The following is a 17377-nucleotide window of genomic DNA, read 5'->3' on the forward strand; positions in this document are numbered from 1 at the left end:
ACCTGCCCTCTCTTGGTTCCTCTTAATTTTTTCTTGCTGTTGACTGCCCCCTAAATTTCAAATCTTCTTTCCCCAACCCCAGAAATGGACCCTGTCTCTACCAAGTTTCATAGCTGCCTGTTTACTACAATTGCTGAAAAGATTAAAACTATATACAGATGGCTAAGCCTCAATGAAAATTTCCTCCCAGATTACACATTTTAGAAAGACACTTGTGGAAATACAGTCTCATAATGATTCTGAACATGGGCATTTCAGCCATGTGCAGGCTCACAAAAGGACAAGGGCGAATCATTTGGAGCAAGGAACTTCCAAAGCAACTTCCAAGGAAAATTTGTTTTCTAATTTCCTTTTGAACCACACCTCATAAGAGGTCACTTTTTCTACCTGACAGGACTTTCTCCCATATTAAGATTCCTGAAAGTGTTAAACATTTCCTCAAGTTAATCTAGTTAATCATTCGTTTATATTTTTCACATTTAGAAGAGTTAAGCATAGATTTTTCCAATATACTTGCTTATTTTTCTTTTTTAATATTTAATAGGTCCAATGAAAAGAGATATCTGACTTTTAAGCCACACTGGGTAACAATACAGAACTTATGCCAAAACAACCAGGAAACAGACACTTTTTATATTTTTAAGGCATATATATTTTTAGGTATACCAATAATTAAATTACACAAGCTCCTTTTCCATGATTGTTGCAAATAGTCACTACAGCATAAAAGAGTAATAGGAAGTAATCATTAAGTATACATATCCTGTATGTTCATACATATCATCTCATATAGTCTCCCAACAACTTAAGGAAGTTTTTCCAGTTGCAAACATTGATGTTGCTTGCCAATTATTTCTTCTCATCTTCCTCCCTGGCAAAATTTGAATTCTAGGGATGTCTGGGTGGTTCAGTGGTTGCTGTCTGCTTTAGGCTCAGGGCATGATCCCAGGATCCAGGATCAAATCCCACATCGGGCTCCTTGCAGGGCGTCTGCTTCTCTCTGCTTGTGTCTCTGTCTCTCTCTCTTGAATAAATAAATAAAATCTCTAAAAAAATAATTTTGAATTCTATTCAGGATGTCAACATATTCAGCAAAAATATCATGTCCTAGAGTCCCTGGAATAGGGGATAATTTTGTGTCATAGTTCTAACAAATAAGGTGGAAATGGAAATCCACTAGATTGCTTTCCTTATGAAAATTCACCTGTCTTGTCCCTTTGAACTCCACCCTTCCCTTCCTCTTGTCTAGAATATGGATACTATGCTCGGTGGTACACTCATAATGAAAACCATACACTAAGGATAGTGGAGCAGAGAAGTAGAAGCAGCCCAGGATAATAAGATGAAGAGCAGAAACAATAGCTTTGAACCACCTATTTCCAGACTTCTCAATAAATGAGAAAAGTAAAATCCTTGCTTGTTCAAGCCATTGTAATCAGAGTTCTTTTACATGTAGCCAGCACAATAGTTTCTATACTCTTTTTTTTACATATAAGAAAATACAGGGCAGCCCAGGTGGCTCAGCGATTTAGCGCTGCCTTCAAGCCAGGGCGTGATCCTGGAGATCCAGGATGGAGTCCCGCGTTGGACTCCCTGCATGGAGCCTGCTTCTCCCTCTGCCTGTGTCTCTGCCTCTCTCTCTCTTTCTCTGTGTCTCTCATGAATAAATAAATAAAATCTTAAAAAAGAAAAGAAAAAAAGAAAGAAAAGAAAAGAAAAGAAAAGAAAAGAAAAGAAAAGGAAAAGGAAAGAAAAAAGAAAAGAAAAGAAAGAAAAGAAAAGAAAAGAAAAGAAGAAAAGAAAGAAAAGAAAAAAGAAAAGAAAGAAAAGAAAAGAAGAAAAGAAAAAAAGAAAAAGAAAGAAAAGAAAAGAAAGAAAAGAAAAGAAAAGAAAAGAAAAGAAAAGAAAAGAAAAGAAAAGAAAAGAAAAGAGAAGAGAAGAAAATACAACCTTGTGGAGTTCTGGTCCAAGATGGTGGCCTAGGAGGCTCCTGAACTCACTTTCTCCAACAGACACACTGCATCTACAGCTACCCATGGAGCAAATATTTCTGAAAGAAATCCAGAAACTAACTGAAAGGCTCCCTACACATTAAGTGAACAAGAAAAAAACCCTCATCAAAATGGGTAAGAAAGATGGAGGCTCATTCCTGCCATAAACCTTACCCCTAGCACACCAACATGTAATTGGAGGGAAACTTACAACGCTCAGTTCTCCCTGAGGAGTAAAGGGTACGTCTAGCATCCCAACTTTTAAGACTTCTACCTGAGGGACAGCTCCGAAAACACTTAGCTCTGAAAGACAATGAGGCTTATATCCACAAGACCCACAAATAAAGAAATAGTTCTTAGTAGGCTTTGGAGGACTTAACATGGCTATCCCCTAGGGCTCAGCACAGAGGGAGCAGGCAAAAACATCCAATTCTCAGTCTTTCTTAAAAGAGGTCTATTTGCCTTTTCACAAAGATGGCACTGAAGGCAAAGAAGGAAGCCACTGCCCCTCCCAAAGCTGAAGCCAAAGTAAAGGCTTTGAAAGCCAAAAAAATCATGCTGAAAGGCATTAACAGTCACAAATAAAAGATCTGCATGTCACCTACATGCCAATCACCCAAGACCCTGTGTCTCCAAAGGCAGCCCAAATATCCTCAAAAGAGCACCCCCAGGAGAAACAACCTTGATCATTATGCAATCATCAAGTTCCTCCTGACTACTGAGTCAGCCATAAATAAAATAGGAGACAACCACACACTCGTGTTCATTGTGGATGTCAAGGCCAATGAGCACCAGATCAAACAGGCTGTGAAGAAACTCTATGACTTTGATGTAGCAAAGGTCAACACCTTGATCAGGCCTGTTGGAGAGAAGAAAGCATATGTTTAACTGGCTGCTGACTATGATGCTTTGGATGTTGCCAACAAAATCAGGATCATCTAAACTGAGTCCAGCTGGCTATAAATCTAATTACAAATTTTTTCACCAAAGGAAAAAAAAAGATGTCTATTTTTGTACTTTTAAAGCTATATGGTATAAAGGTCTGACTTCTAATCAGTCTACATAGAGGTATTAACTGAGATCCTCCCCTTTGGGACACTGACAGGTCTTAGAACACTCTCAACTACTAAGCCACTAAGAACAAGGAAGGAAGCTTGGAAATCACAAAGGTTTAAGAGATAACCAAGAGCTAGGGTCAGGCTAAATGATAAAGTTCATCTACACAAGACCACTTCATCAAGTCTGAGAGAGGTGGCTGCTTTCTCTAATGCACAGAAGCCAACATAAGGAGTCAAGGAAAATAAACAGAGAAATATGTTCCAGATAAAAGAACAACATAAATCCCCAGAAACAGGTCTTAATGAAATGAAGATAAGCAATTTACATTATAAAGTGTTCAAAATAATGGTCATAAAGATGTGCACCAAGATCAGGAGAACAATGCATAAACAAAGCAAGAATTTCAACAGAGACAGAAAATATAAGAAAATACCAAATAAAAATACACAGAGCTGAAGAATACAATGGTACTAAAAGAAATTCAATAGAAGGATTCAACAGCAGACTAGATGAAGGAAAGAAAAGATCAGCAAACTCAAAGAAAGAGCAGTGCAATTTGTTCACTCAAAGGAGCAAAAGGATGGGATGCTTGGGTGCTTCATTGGTTGAGCGTCTGCCTTTGGCTCAGGGTGTGGTCCTGGAGTCCTGGGATCGAGTCCTACATCAGGCTGCCTCATGGAGCCTGCTTCTCCCACTCCCTGTGTCTCTGCCTCTCTCTGTGTCTCTCATGAATAAATAAATAAAATCTTTTAAAAATAAAAAAGGAGCAAAAAGAAAAACAAATGAAATAGAAAATACAAAGCCAAAGTCACAGAGCTGCAAGATTTGCACCAAGCTTTCTTTGATACACATGCCATGCTCTTTCCATTCTTTCATACTGCTTTTATAGACACACAGACATTCTATATTAGCTCTGGAAAAAACCCAAATCCTCATTTTAATCATGAGGAACCTGAGGCTCAGAATTGTTAAATGATCTACCCTTAGTGTGACTAAGAATAAAATAGAACAATCCAGTGTTCTCACCAGTGAATATATTCAGAAATCATTGGGATAAAGCAGATGGAAAATTAACTTGAAGCCAAAATCAAGTGCCTTTAATTCAGGGTCAGGGGAGCAGAAAGTGAGATTAAGAATCCTGAAGAACACAAGAAAAAAAAAATACAAGTTTATTACGACAGATTGTGTTGGCAATGGTGAGGTGTAGTGTTGCAAGAAGCAGATATTTTGGTATCAGAGAGAAGGATTTGAGGACTTCCAGGAAACAGAAAAGCTGTAACTGAGGAGCACAGCCTCTGAATGACCCAGGGATGGGTCTTGCCAGGAAGGCTCTGAGATGAATTTCACTTGCATATCCTTACACCAGGCAAGGCCAAATGAAAATTTGCTTCTAAAATTTAAAAGGTCTGCATTTACAATGTAACATTTGAATATGTCCATAGCAGGTTAAGTAACATACACAAAACACACAGATACCTGCATGCACATACACACATACATAGATGTAGACACAGGAAAAGTAACTGAAAAGCAACACAATAAAATGTCAATAGTGTTTTTTTCTGAAAGTCAGGGTCATAATTGATTTTTTAATTTGTCTCATTGCTTTCCTATATTTTCTAAACTTCTACACTAAATATATACTGTATTTATAGTAGAAAAGTAAATAAAAACATATTTAAAAATCCATTTGATGGCTATATTGTTCTGTAGTTACAACACAAATGGAACTTGAGACTTTTAAATATATTTCCACATTAAATATGAATCTTATTCTTATAATGAACCAATACATAATATGTTCTCATAAAACCATTCAACAATCAATCATATTTTACTTGTTCATCACCATTTTTAATGGTATAAGAGTAAAAAGTACATCAGCTATGGTAAAAAATACTTTCTTTAAAATCAGATTATTATTATTTTATTTGATTTTTCAGGACTATGAGCTAAATGATGACCCTATATTATTTTTGAACATGTAGATACCACAAAAATATTTAATAAGCCATTTACTTTCACTTAAAATAAAAGGTGGTTTACATCATTGATGTAATTATTAAACAACCATGTTTTGGCAGTTAAGAAAATGGATTTAAACTTAAAATCTCTAACCCAATGCTGGCAATAAAGTGATTATGGCATATCCTAAAAAGAATTTTGTCTCAAAATATTGAAAGCAATCTTTTCAAATAAAGTTTTAAATACTTATTTTAAAAAGTATTTACTATTGAGAAAATAGGCAATTGTCAGTGCAAACATTAAACACAAAAAAATTCACATTCAAATCATAGGTTCACAGATTCAGAAATATTTTATTCTCAACAAAATGGCATAAAATATAAGGCAAAGACAATAACTTAAACTTTTTAAAATTCTTTAAATATTGATGCAAGGAAAAGTATGCTATTGCACACACTTATCATTTTGGATTGCCCAGATATCCTTGTATCTGAGGGAATCCTAAAGTGACTAAAGAAGCCAAAGGTTTAAGACATTCCCTTTCCCAGCTCCTCCAGTAAACAAGTCAGACACTCAAACTTGGGACTTTATTCTGCTGCAAGTAACTTACAGCCATTATACAGACTGCATTATTTGTAGTGCCTAGTGCTGAACTGGAAGTCCTATGCCATAATGGTGAGCTTCCCTTGGGAGCAGGATCCAGAGGGGGCGGCAAGGCTGAGGGCATCAATATTGGGATCATAGCCAGCCTACTCCTATGACCATATCCTTGGCTTGTTTTGTGTCCACTGGTTCCTGGTCATTTTCCAAGTCTAGTTCTTAGTAAGACTTCCCTGATTTTCCCACTTAAGGAAAAATCTATCTATTTATATTAATTTACAGCACTGAATACTTCTTATGCATAGAGTTTAATTATTCTTTCATTTACCAAGCACCTAGTATATGCCAAATGCTATTCTGGAGGTATAGTGGTCAACAAAATAATTCAGATGTTATCTTCCACATATCGCATATTCTATAGGGTGATAGACCATAAATAAGAAAACAAATTTCATCTAAGAATAAATAATGTAGAACATTAAAAAGGATATCAGATTGAGTTAACAGATCTTTAGTTGGAATAGTCATTGAATGCTTGTCTAAGAAATGACATTTGAGCTGAGACATGAATAATAGAGAAAAACAAGGAAAGTTCTAAGGAATAACATATCAGGAAAGGGGAATAAAATACACAAAGACCTTGAGGTAGGAATGAGCCTGGCAAGTTCAAAGATCTCAAATAAACCCAGTGTAACTGGAATATAGTGAACAAGTAAAATAGTTTAAAATAAAGTCAGAAAAAGAAAATGTAAACTAGCACTGTTCAACATAAATATAATGTGAGCCAAAAAAATTCATCCACATTTATAATTTTAAGTGTCCTAGTTATCACATTTTTAAAAAGTAAAAGGAAGCAGGTAAAATTAATATTAGTACTATATTTCCACTATAATTCCAAGATATTATCCTTTTAGTCTATAATTACTATTTGAAAATTATCAATAACATTTTTTAAAGATTTTCTTTATTTATTCATGAGAGAGACACACAGAGAGAGAGGCATAGACACAGGCAGAGGGAGAAGCAGGCTCCACGCAAGGAGCCCAATATGGAACTCGATCCTGGATTTCCAGGATCACACCCTGGGCCGAAGGCAGGCGCCAAACCGCTGAGCCACCCGGGCTGCCCTATCAATAACATTTTTATATTATTTCCTCACTAAGACTTTAAACCTCCTATAGAATTTATATATATGTGTGTGTATATATATATATATATATATATATATATGTATATATGATATAATTTAAGTGTGTGTATATATATATATAACATACATCTCTTTATATATATTTATATATATAAAACATACATCTCTTTTTTGCCTAGCATTAATCCAAGTGCTCAATAGTCACATGTGGCTAGGCGCTACCATACTGGACAGTACACTAGATCAGGTTGGCCTTTTAAGTCATTGTAAGGTTTGCAATTTAATATAAATAGAGTGAGAACCTATTGGGTAGTTTTCAATGAAAGGATAACATAATATGAATTGCCTGCTGATAATTGATAGATTTTTTTCTAACATTAAAACATTATAAAAAGATATGCTAGAAAATATTTTGGTATGATATATGATCTTAACATTTTTACCCCAAAATATAATCAGTGATACTGTACTAGTTATTAGGAATAACAAAATATATATAGAAACCAACCAATTCTCAGCACTCTACCATTATCTTCCTGGTTCCAATTCACCATCACCTTTTATCTGGATAAGAGCTGTTTATTCCTCTTGCCCTTCAGCCATCTATCCTCAACTCAGCAGCCAGAATGATCTTATTAATACCTAAACCAGATCATAAAGCCCTCAGTGGCTCCCTGTCTCCCTCCTTATGTGTCCCACTGAGGCCCTACCTACCATGGCCTCCTGTTATATCTGTGACTTCAACCTCTAGTTGCTGCCTCATTCACTCTCCTTCAACCTCTCTGGGCTTCTTGATGTTCTGAGAACACACCAGGCAACTTCCTGCCCCACGACTTCACCCTGGTCCTTGTCTCTTTCCCTAGAAATATGACTCTTGACCTCACTTCCTTCTGTTTTTTGGTCAATTATTTAATTTTTAGTGACATTTACCAACCACTCTATTCAAAAGAGTACTCATACCACCCTCTTCATATCACCCTCCTGCTTTGACTTTCCAATAGCACTTATTATCATATGGAACCTTTTATTTTTTTACTTTTGTTAGTTTATAGACTCTTTCATATGATAAGCTCACTGGGGCAAGGGATGGTTATAAGTCCTTTTTATCTCTATACTCTCAGGGCTGACAAAATTGCCTGGCACACAGACATAATCAATAAACTTTTGATAAATTATGATTTGGTCAACGTCTATCATCCCCACTATATTTCAAGCCTCTGTGTGGAAAGGACCATGTCCTCTGTTTGCTTATAATTATATCTCCAGGCACTAGCATCCAAAAACTATGCATTCATTTTGTAGAAATTCCATCAAAAGGGACACCTGAGTTGCTCAATCAGTTAAGCATCTGCCTTTGGCTCAGGTCATGATCCCAGGATCCTGGGATCAAGGCCCACATTGGCCTCACTGCTCAGCAAGGAGTTTGCTTCTTCCTTTCACTCTTCTCCTCCCCACTGTTTAAAAAGGAAATTCAATAAAAATATGTTAAATAATACACTCATTCCCCTATATCAGATAACACTACAAAGAAAAGAATAATTATTTCATGATAGTTGGGCAGAATGACAATATAAAAGTAATAGTTTGTAAAGAGGAACTTAAATGGGCTTTAAGTTATCACACTTCAAAGGTGAAGGTGGTCTGTTTATGGGGGCTATTTATATGGGCTGTTTATATGGGCTTTTCCAACTTTGGTTGGAAAAAGAAGAAAAGAGGTCTAAAAAATATTAACCTGAGTTTCCTTTATCTCCAATTATGACAGCCCTATTTCAAGTATATGAGCATGAACCTAGTAACATAGATCACCATCATTCACCATCATAGATCACCATCTAATGAAAAGAAATTAAGAAAGACAGGTGTGATTACCCAAGTGAAAATGCTCAAGTAGCTGACTATCAACTATTCTTATCTAGATAAGTAAGCATATGTTTCATTGTAAAACTGAGGATATCTATATACTTTCTTTTTTGTTTTCACCTAAATCTGTTATAGCTCAATTTTTAACTTGTTAAAATGCAGTTAAAGCAATTTTATAAAGGGGATTCAAATTTGTATATGATTTATGGCATTTTGTCACATAATGAATTTTTCAGGAGAACTGAAAACAATCAAAGATTTAATAATGTGCCCTGCCTCTGTGCCAATGTCAATAGGACATGCATTTTGGGTAATTTTTTTCCAAGTATGAGGTGGAATTTGCACTTTTCCACTCACACTGTCCTTTTCATGCTAATGGTACACATTAGCAAGGAGGTGGGTTGAGGTTAATGATGCAAGGATGACTAAATAAACTGGCCCACACAGGCACTGAATCCATAAACGTGACTTCATTCATATGGTGCTTTAATCAACTGAATAAGCAACCACAGCTAATTAACCACTCTACCACTCACACACCTCTAACCTACAAATCAATCCATTCATTGTCTCTCTGCACCATTGAAATACTTTTCATTTAGGGATGGGCTTAATTAACAGTCAATGCCACAAAACAGCCATAAAAAAATTGCATCATATAGTTTTTCCTTTCTGTTCTTTTCCACAGAACAAGAGTATGCTAAGAAAATTATTGTCTTCTCAAATTGACAATCTCATGAATGACAATAACACCAGAATTAACACAAATCATAATATCTGATTGGTCTAAAGAAGCAGCACAGTGTAATAGAAAGGCAACCTAATAGAAAGGGGTAGACCCTTGAAGATTCAACTTTTGGCTCTGCCTCTTCCTGCTGTATGACTCTTGGACAGCAAAGTTTCTCTCAGCCATAATTCCCTTATCTAAGAAAATGGAGTAATGACATTACTATGAGAATTAAATGGCCTGATGGACATTAAGTGCCTGGTATACTGTAGCCATTCAATGAGTTTTATTATTATAGACACATTACTGTAGTAGCTATGTTAAGGACAGATTAAATAAATCCAAAATGGAGGAAGGAGAACTAGCAAGTGGTCGTGGAGGGTGGGGGATGATGTTGCAATAAATCTGGTCTCAAAAACAGAATTGTAAGACATTGAGGAAACAAAATCAACAGTTTTCTGGCACAACGTGAGAAACTGTGGAGTGGTGAGGTAGTGAAATGCAAGGAATGGGTGACTAAGAAAGGAAAGTCTAAAGTGGCTTTCACCAAGAGGTTAGTCTACAGAGTTCTGGAAGAAGGAGAGGTGATAAGACCAGCAAAATTACATGAAGGTTACATGAAGAATTGTCTTTATTTTAAAATCCAGTTTTCTCAGCTTTTGGGCTCTGAATCCCTGGGAGCTAGAGACATGTAAATCTATATGAACTCCAAACTACTGTTGTAGATAAAATAAATACTATTCCCCTCATGTATTTTACCACTATCTTTCACATTTATGTCAAGGCTGTAGTGATTAATACATTAAAATTTCTTACACAGACATTCTAAAATGTAACTTGCAACTTTTTTTTGTTTGTTTTTCTTTTTTTTTTTGTCAAGTATCATGTCATGTTTTGGTAAATGGACCAGAATATGATTATCTCTTTTTATTTTCCTTAAGAATGGTCCTCGTTCTTAAAAATAATTGTAATTATTAACCACTTTCAGAAATTATTCTGGTTATTTGAGATTCAATAAATATTCCATAATCATAATTCAATTATGATTCCATAATTATTCCATAATTCATAAATATTCCATAAATATTCCATAATCATTCTGATTACTTGAGATTCAATAAATACAACCATAATAGAGAGAAATTGACAGGGAAGTCATAGAATATTCTGCTGTATCCAAACAATGTCATTTTGTTTGGTAATTGTTTTTCTTTGCATCAATTATTTCAGTCACTGTGACTATTCCCATAAATATTTGTACACAGCTGGACATAATTTTGTGGCGCTCATTTCCCTGTTAAAACCTCTATTCAACCCAAAGGACTTCCAACAAGTACTTGAGTGGAGATTCCTCCAGGTAATTGCAATAGAATCTGTATTCCCTTGTGAAAAGACTTAGCTTGATTGATTATGAGAAAAATAACGTTAATCTAAAAACAGAGGGAAATGCTAAATAGAGAGATGAGTTGCAAACACTGCCTGCCTGCCATTTTGACACACCCAAGGCATTAGTCATTGGATCTGCATTTTCAGTTAGGTTGTACATAGCAAAGAAAAGTGAGTGTTATCCAAGTCAGTAAGGATATGGGGAAATAATTGCTACCAGCTCATCTTTCACCACCAACCCATTTCACAGCCTATTTAATAGCTCTCCAGAAAAGAAATTGAGTAAGAACAAATATTCAACAATTATTTGAATAGGATGACAGTTTTACTTATTTTATTTTATTTTGTTCCTGGAAACTAGAACAAGAGTATTTCTAGTTAGTTAAGTCATTTGGAATGTGCATTCTCCTTCCCTACCTACTTTATTGCTGCCACAACCACCACCACCACCACCACCCTACATATACATACACACATACCACACACACACACACTTTTTTGTTTGAAAGTATTTTTGTGGAGCTAATATTTGAAAGTTCTTTTTATCACATGGTATACATTGTCATCTCTACAGTTGTGCTTTTGAAAACCAAGGACAACAGTTATGGACTTTTGTCTTTGGTGAAAATAGCAGAGGTGAATTTGAGACCAAATTTAACTACTCCACCAGAGAGGTGTAAGAGGCTCCAAAGTTAGCAAAAATTTTAGAGGACTAAGAGTCAAAAAGCCAGGCCTAAATCCAGCTCAGCTACAGCTGGGACCTAACCTGAAGCCAGTCGCTTTGGTAATCTCGGCCTCTGATTACTGGCACAGGATGAGGGTCTAACAGTGGATGATGTCTGTAGCCTCTTGCAGCTGTTGAATTCATTGCTTCTCTGAGCTGCCTGTCCATTCATTCAAGGTCCTCCACATTTGTATTTTCCCAGGCAAAAGACAGCCAGGCTCAGCAGCACTCTGGTCCTAAGAAACTGCCTAGGCCTCATCTAAAGAACACAAGTTTAGATCCTTTCTGCATTTGTCTTATCCTGTGATGGAAACCTAATTCAAACACGTATTTTGCCAAAGAAGCATGTGTAGAAAAATACATGTAAAAATGTGAGTAGAATGAGGCTATGTATACAGGCCATATCAAACTTCTAGCTGATATTCAGTCAAAACAGGAAAATACCTGAAATACTGTTGAAAGGAAAATTGAAACAAATGACCTATGCAGTCAAAATAGTTACCTGGAAAGGTTAAAACAGAACAATAATTACCAAAGTATACTCCATAAGATGTTAAATGTGTCCCTGTTCTTAAAAAGAGAGAAAGAGAGAAGTGGTTATTGTGACCAAATTAGTTTGGGACTAAGTGGGTTAAATGAGTTAAATAGAGTGTTTTTTGTTTTTGTTTTTGTTTTTACAGGACCTCTGAATATGGTATGAAGGTTTTCCCAAATTTACTTACCATGGAACCCTTCTTCCCCAAAATATCCCATAAGATCACTGTGGAAGATCCTATAAGATATACTAAGATAAATAAGGGGAAAAGTACATTGACAAAACATGTCAAATTGTTTTCTAATATTCACTAGTGAATTAACATATTATCTTTAAGAAAGACATATCCAAAGTTGATATCTACTCGAGATTTTATTAAGCTTGGATCAAAATCATTTGTTTCAAACTGACATTTGTCAAATGTCTAGGTTATTCTCAAAATCCCTACTATTATATTCCAATACAAATATTCTATGCATACCTTTATAAAATAGACTTTGATATTTACAGACTGAAGAGCTGAATAGAAATAAGAGAAAAATGATTTTTAAAGTGATCTATGTTTGTCTTCCATGGAATTTTTTCCATCTTTTTAAAAAGAAGTTCCTTGGCCAATTCTGGCATCTCTCGGGAAATTACAAGCCAGGGTAAACCAGGAGCCTGCTATAACACTTCATTCTTATGCATCATTGAAAAGGCATGTACGCTTCGTGTGATTCCAATAACACTAGGCATACTGAGAACGGGGGTTATGTTAGGACCCCATAAATAATGCTTCATCTCATCACTTAGGTTTGACAAAGAAACCTTGTGCAAGAGAGAAGTTACATTTTAGAATAAGGTGTCCTACTTTGTGAATATGTTGAAGATTTCAAGCCTACAACCACAAAGATGAAGGAGTTGATAAAACTATACCCTTACTTTAAAAAGAAGTGGAGATTGATTTTTTTTTTCAGAAATGATAGCTGAGAGTATGAGAGTTTGATCCATAAGAGTATATAGTAATACTATAAAAATGAGAGAGATGAGGCATACATGTTTGGTCCAAGGACAATATGCCAGAATCAAAGGGAAGATATAACTATGAGGACAGCGCAATGTCAGTCACTAAATCCCCTGGTGTCAGAACTTAGAGACCCATGGTTAAGTACCAAAACATGGAAGCATCTACTAAAGAGCATATAAAAACAAGAATACCTGGGACAGATCTAGAGTACACAAGACAACTGCAGAATTGGGGCTAGTCTTAGCCCCAACAGTAGGAGATATTGATGGCTGATGCCATGACAGATTCATCAACACACTCAGCAATAGGCATTGGCAGCCTAGGCACCAAACACTGTTACTTCTAGAATCATCTCCATAGGGTTGCACTGGCAGCAAAGCTGTTATTTTTCATACCAGAAGGCAGTAAATAGACTATATAGAATCAGGATAATATATATATATATATATATATATATATATATATATATATATATATATATATATAATATGGCATAGGATACCATTTGGTAGTTAAAAGATTAAATTTGCTGATTGTAGATGATATACACCTTAATAATGCTATAACCATTTAGTAGACATCTAAGGATGGTCTAGAGTTCTCCCACATAGGAGCTGTGTGAGAGAAATAATAACTTGCAAAAATCATAACATTCTATTTTTATCCCCATGCTGGTGAGGCCTGAGAATTAAGAATTACATAAGAAAGAATTGCATAATATTGAAAAAGCTTGTATTGGAAGAGTCCTGGCTGGCTGTGGCAGTCTTTGTAAACAATGGAAAATCTCATTTAATTGAATTGGCTTAAGTTTGGTCCATTGTGAGAGGCTGTGAATTTGATAACCTATTAAGGTCATCTCCCTAATCACCACAAATGTCCTAATGAATACTGCATTTTTTTCACCTTACTCCCAAAGATCAGAGCACTTTGGCTTAGTCCTAGTTAAGTTTTGTCATTTCCAAGCTATATATTCTAGAGTGTAATAAAAATGCATTTTGATCATAGCCATAATGATGGTCCACTTGAACATTTTTTAATAACAACAAATAATTCTTATAAAGGTAGCTCATATTTTTATAGCATGCTAGGTATTTCAAAGTTCCTTCATGTGATCACCTTATCCTATAAGAAGAGAGAAGACATTTGGTAGATAAGGAAACAAATTTGTTGAATTGGCCAATGACAAGCAATTACTGAATGACAACATTGGGTTGAGAACTGCCATCTCTGGACTGCTAGTCTAAGCCAACTCAATGAACCATACCAGACCGCCTCCTCTCCAGCACCTTTTCCCAATCTTTCAGTCAATTCAACAAGCTCAAATGTCATCCAATATCACTGTACCAAAAAATCTAAAACAATGAACTTCATTTAGCTGTATTACCAAGAAGCATTAGACAGTGAAATCTCCCTGGGGGTTTAAATTCTTTTAAAGTAAAAGACGCTGTTTTTCTTTGAGTTTTCAACCTTTGCTTTATTAGTGTCTTTAATGAAATGAATGCCAACACTGGTTTATTTGTTTCTCTCCTAGACATTCTTACAAAACACTCAGTGGTGTGTTCTCAAGCTGTAATGCCATTCTTTCCATGAGTTGCACAACCCAACAACCCAGCCAGAAGACAGACAAGGTATCCCCCATAGAGGTCAAGTTACTTTGCCAGTTTATGCCTCCAGCATGAGGAATGACCACATTGTAATAAAAACTAATTGACTACATGATAGAAATAGACATCAAGGGAAAAATAGACTTTCACAATAGTTAGAATGTTTGTTCTTCCCTTGAGGAGGCAAATATTAAGGTTATTTCTGTTGTTGATCAGTCATACAGACACACACATGCATACACACATACACATATCCAATCTACTCCTCATAAAAATAATCTCATTAGCCTCAGTCAGGGGAACCTCTATATGAAAATTTTTTTCTCCCAAGGTTTATGGAGGATACTACAGCACAACCAAAAGATTCAAACAACTCCACGTGATGTTTTGAAATGTATCCCAGTTGTAGGCTGAGTGACCTGCAGGCTGAGCAGACTGCCAAATTTCAAGAGCCTCGGGATCTATTTCAATGATCTCCTAATCCAGAGCTGAGACCTCAGAAACATAATTAACTCTTCTTTTTCTCTCCTCCTTCTGCAGTTTGATGCAGATACCCATCACCAGGCCCCTCTGATTCCATCCCATCAGATATTTGACATACCCTCCAATCTTGCTACAGAGCTTCTTGTTAGGAATAGTAATGATCTCCCCATACAGGGGATTGTTGGTATAGAAGTCACTGCCCAGGTGAGTATGGTACTTCTCCGTGAGGACCCTGGCCACCTTCTTCATGGTTTTGGTGCAAATACAGCCCATGTTGGTGAGTCCCTGGTAACAGAGCTCCATATGACTTGTTTTTGGAGATCAACTCAAATAACTCAATGGGAAATAATTCAACCTAAAGCCAAGAATTACAAGAATGATAAAGATGTCCACCATGCCATGATACCTGGAAATTCCCAAAGTTTGTGTCACATATTGTTGGTTTAAGAGTTTATACACCCCAATACAAAGGAAACTACACAAATGATATTATTTGTAATTATCTTCTTTTAAATAATGAAATGGACCATGATCCTTCCTTTTCCTTTTGATACTCTCCAGATGAATAAAATGATTCATATTAAATTCATATTAGCTTTGTATTATCACAGATTTTTCTTCTTTTTTGTATCTTCATCCTTGTGACTATACTTTAATATAACTTCATTAAAGGGGTGACTGGGTGGCTCAGTCAATTCAGTGTCAGACTCTTGATTTCTATTCAGGTCACGATCTCAGAATTGTGAGATCAAGCCACACTTCAGGCTCCCTGCTCAGCAGGGAGTCTGCTTCTCTACTTCCTCTCCCATTACCTGCCCACCACCCCATCAGCTCACGTGCTCTCTCTCTCTAAAATAAATAAATAAATATAAATACAAATATATATATGTAGATACATATACATATATACATATATATAAAACTTCATTAAATTCAAGGGACAATTTGGGTAATAAGAGCATATACATCCAAAGAGTCCTCGTATTGAACTCATCCAAAGAATGCAAGCAATGACATTTTTAAAGCTTTTGCAATGGACACTGTAAATCACACACAAGACACAAGTCTTTGGTCATCTTCATGATTATTCTTAACAGAATTATCTAAACCAAAATATCCAGGATAATGAGAAACTCTTTTGATTATAATGTTTTAAATCACATTTTATATGGGAATGTAGAAATATATATATTATATATGCACTACATACACACACACATACACGCACATATATATATAAAAGAATATAAAAGATTCTTTTCAGAGGGCCTTCTCTTTGTTATTTCCTGATCATATAAAAAATACAATTTTATTTTGAATGTAGTAAAACCTCATTAGAATATTGTGAAAAATTTTCAAAATATTTTATATAATACAGAACATTGCAAAAATGCATTAATATAACTTATCCTAATAGCTGGAACGCTAATGTTTTTAATTCATTCAAAATCTCTCTCCTTTAGTTCCTGAGCTACCTAGACAGAGTTTAGAAGTCCTAAAATTTTAGTACTGGTTTTTCACCCAGTAGCTTTTGAGGTTTTCATGGGATTCAAGTTTGAAGAAAGAAATTGTGCAGATAGAATCTCTTAGAATTGACTTCACAGGCATGTGGTGATCATACAGCAGAATTTCTGCCTAGGGATTAGGGGGAATATATATTAAAAATATAGCCAAGCTCTAGACAGCAACCATAGTAGAAGGTCTGCAAGCAGAAATAGGAACACCTAAATATCTCTTTTGCTCCCTCTGCTGGTTGGTTTCATAAAATAAAGAATGAGCGCTTTGATCTCTTTCCAGAAATGCTGATGCATTTTCATTTTACCAGACTTGCAAAATTTGGGCGTCAAGACTTGTCTATTTGGTTTGTTATGATTGAGTTGTTGAGCTTTTGCTTGTCCAGATTATAAATGAGTGTGAAATATTAGGTGGAAATAGATACCATGGAAATGGCAGTTCTATTAGATTAACAGACCAGTGGTTACTGAGCATGACACAAATGGGAATATGACATACTCATCTAAAAATAAAATGATCTCAAAGAGGGTAAAATAGCATATACAAAACTACTTAATAATAAGCCAAACTATGATTTGAAACTAACCTTACAACTTCAGAAAGTGGGAAAATTTCATAAATAAGAGATAAGAGTTGTGTGAAGACTTAAAAATGAGCGATATAGAACACAAGCTAGAAAGTAATAGGAGTGATTGTTGAGAGAACAAGATACACTATCATCAATAATCCAATCTGTGACTTCTCCACCCAAGCACAACCTTCTTCCTATACA

At 35.6% G+C, this 17377-nt stretch overlaps 1 long non-coding RNA gene and 1 pseudogene across 4 annotated transcripts in view; both read right to left on the reverse strand.

Moving 5' to 3' along the window:
• Nucleotides 1-17377, reverse strand: part of LOC140636720 (uncharacterized) — a 484700-nt gene that overhangs the window by 393952 nt on the left and 73371 nt on the right. The window lies entirely within an intron of this gene.
• Nucleotides 14973-15363, reverse strand: LOC140636271 (small ribosomal subunit protein eS17-like; annotated as a pseudogene).

The sequence above is a fragment of the Canis lupus genome, chromosome 7 (assembly GCF_048164855.1).
Source record: "Canis lupus baileyi chromosome 7, mCanLup2.hap1, whole genome shotgun sequence".
Taxonomy (NCBI): Eukaryota; Metazoa; Chordata; class Mammalia; order Carnivora; family Canidae; genus Canis; species Canis lupus.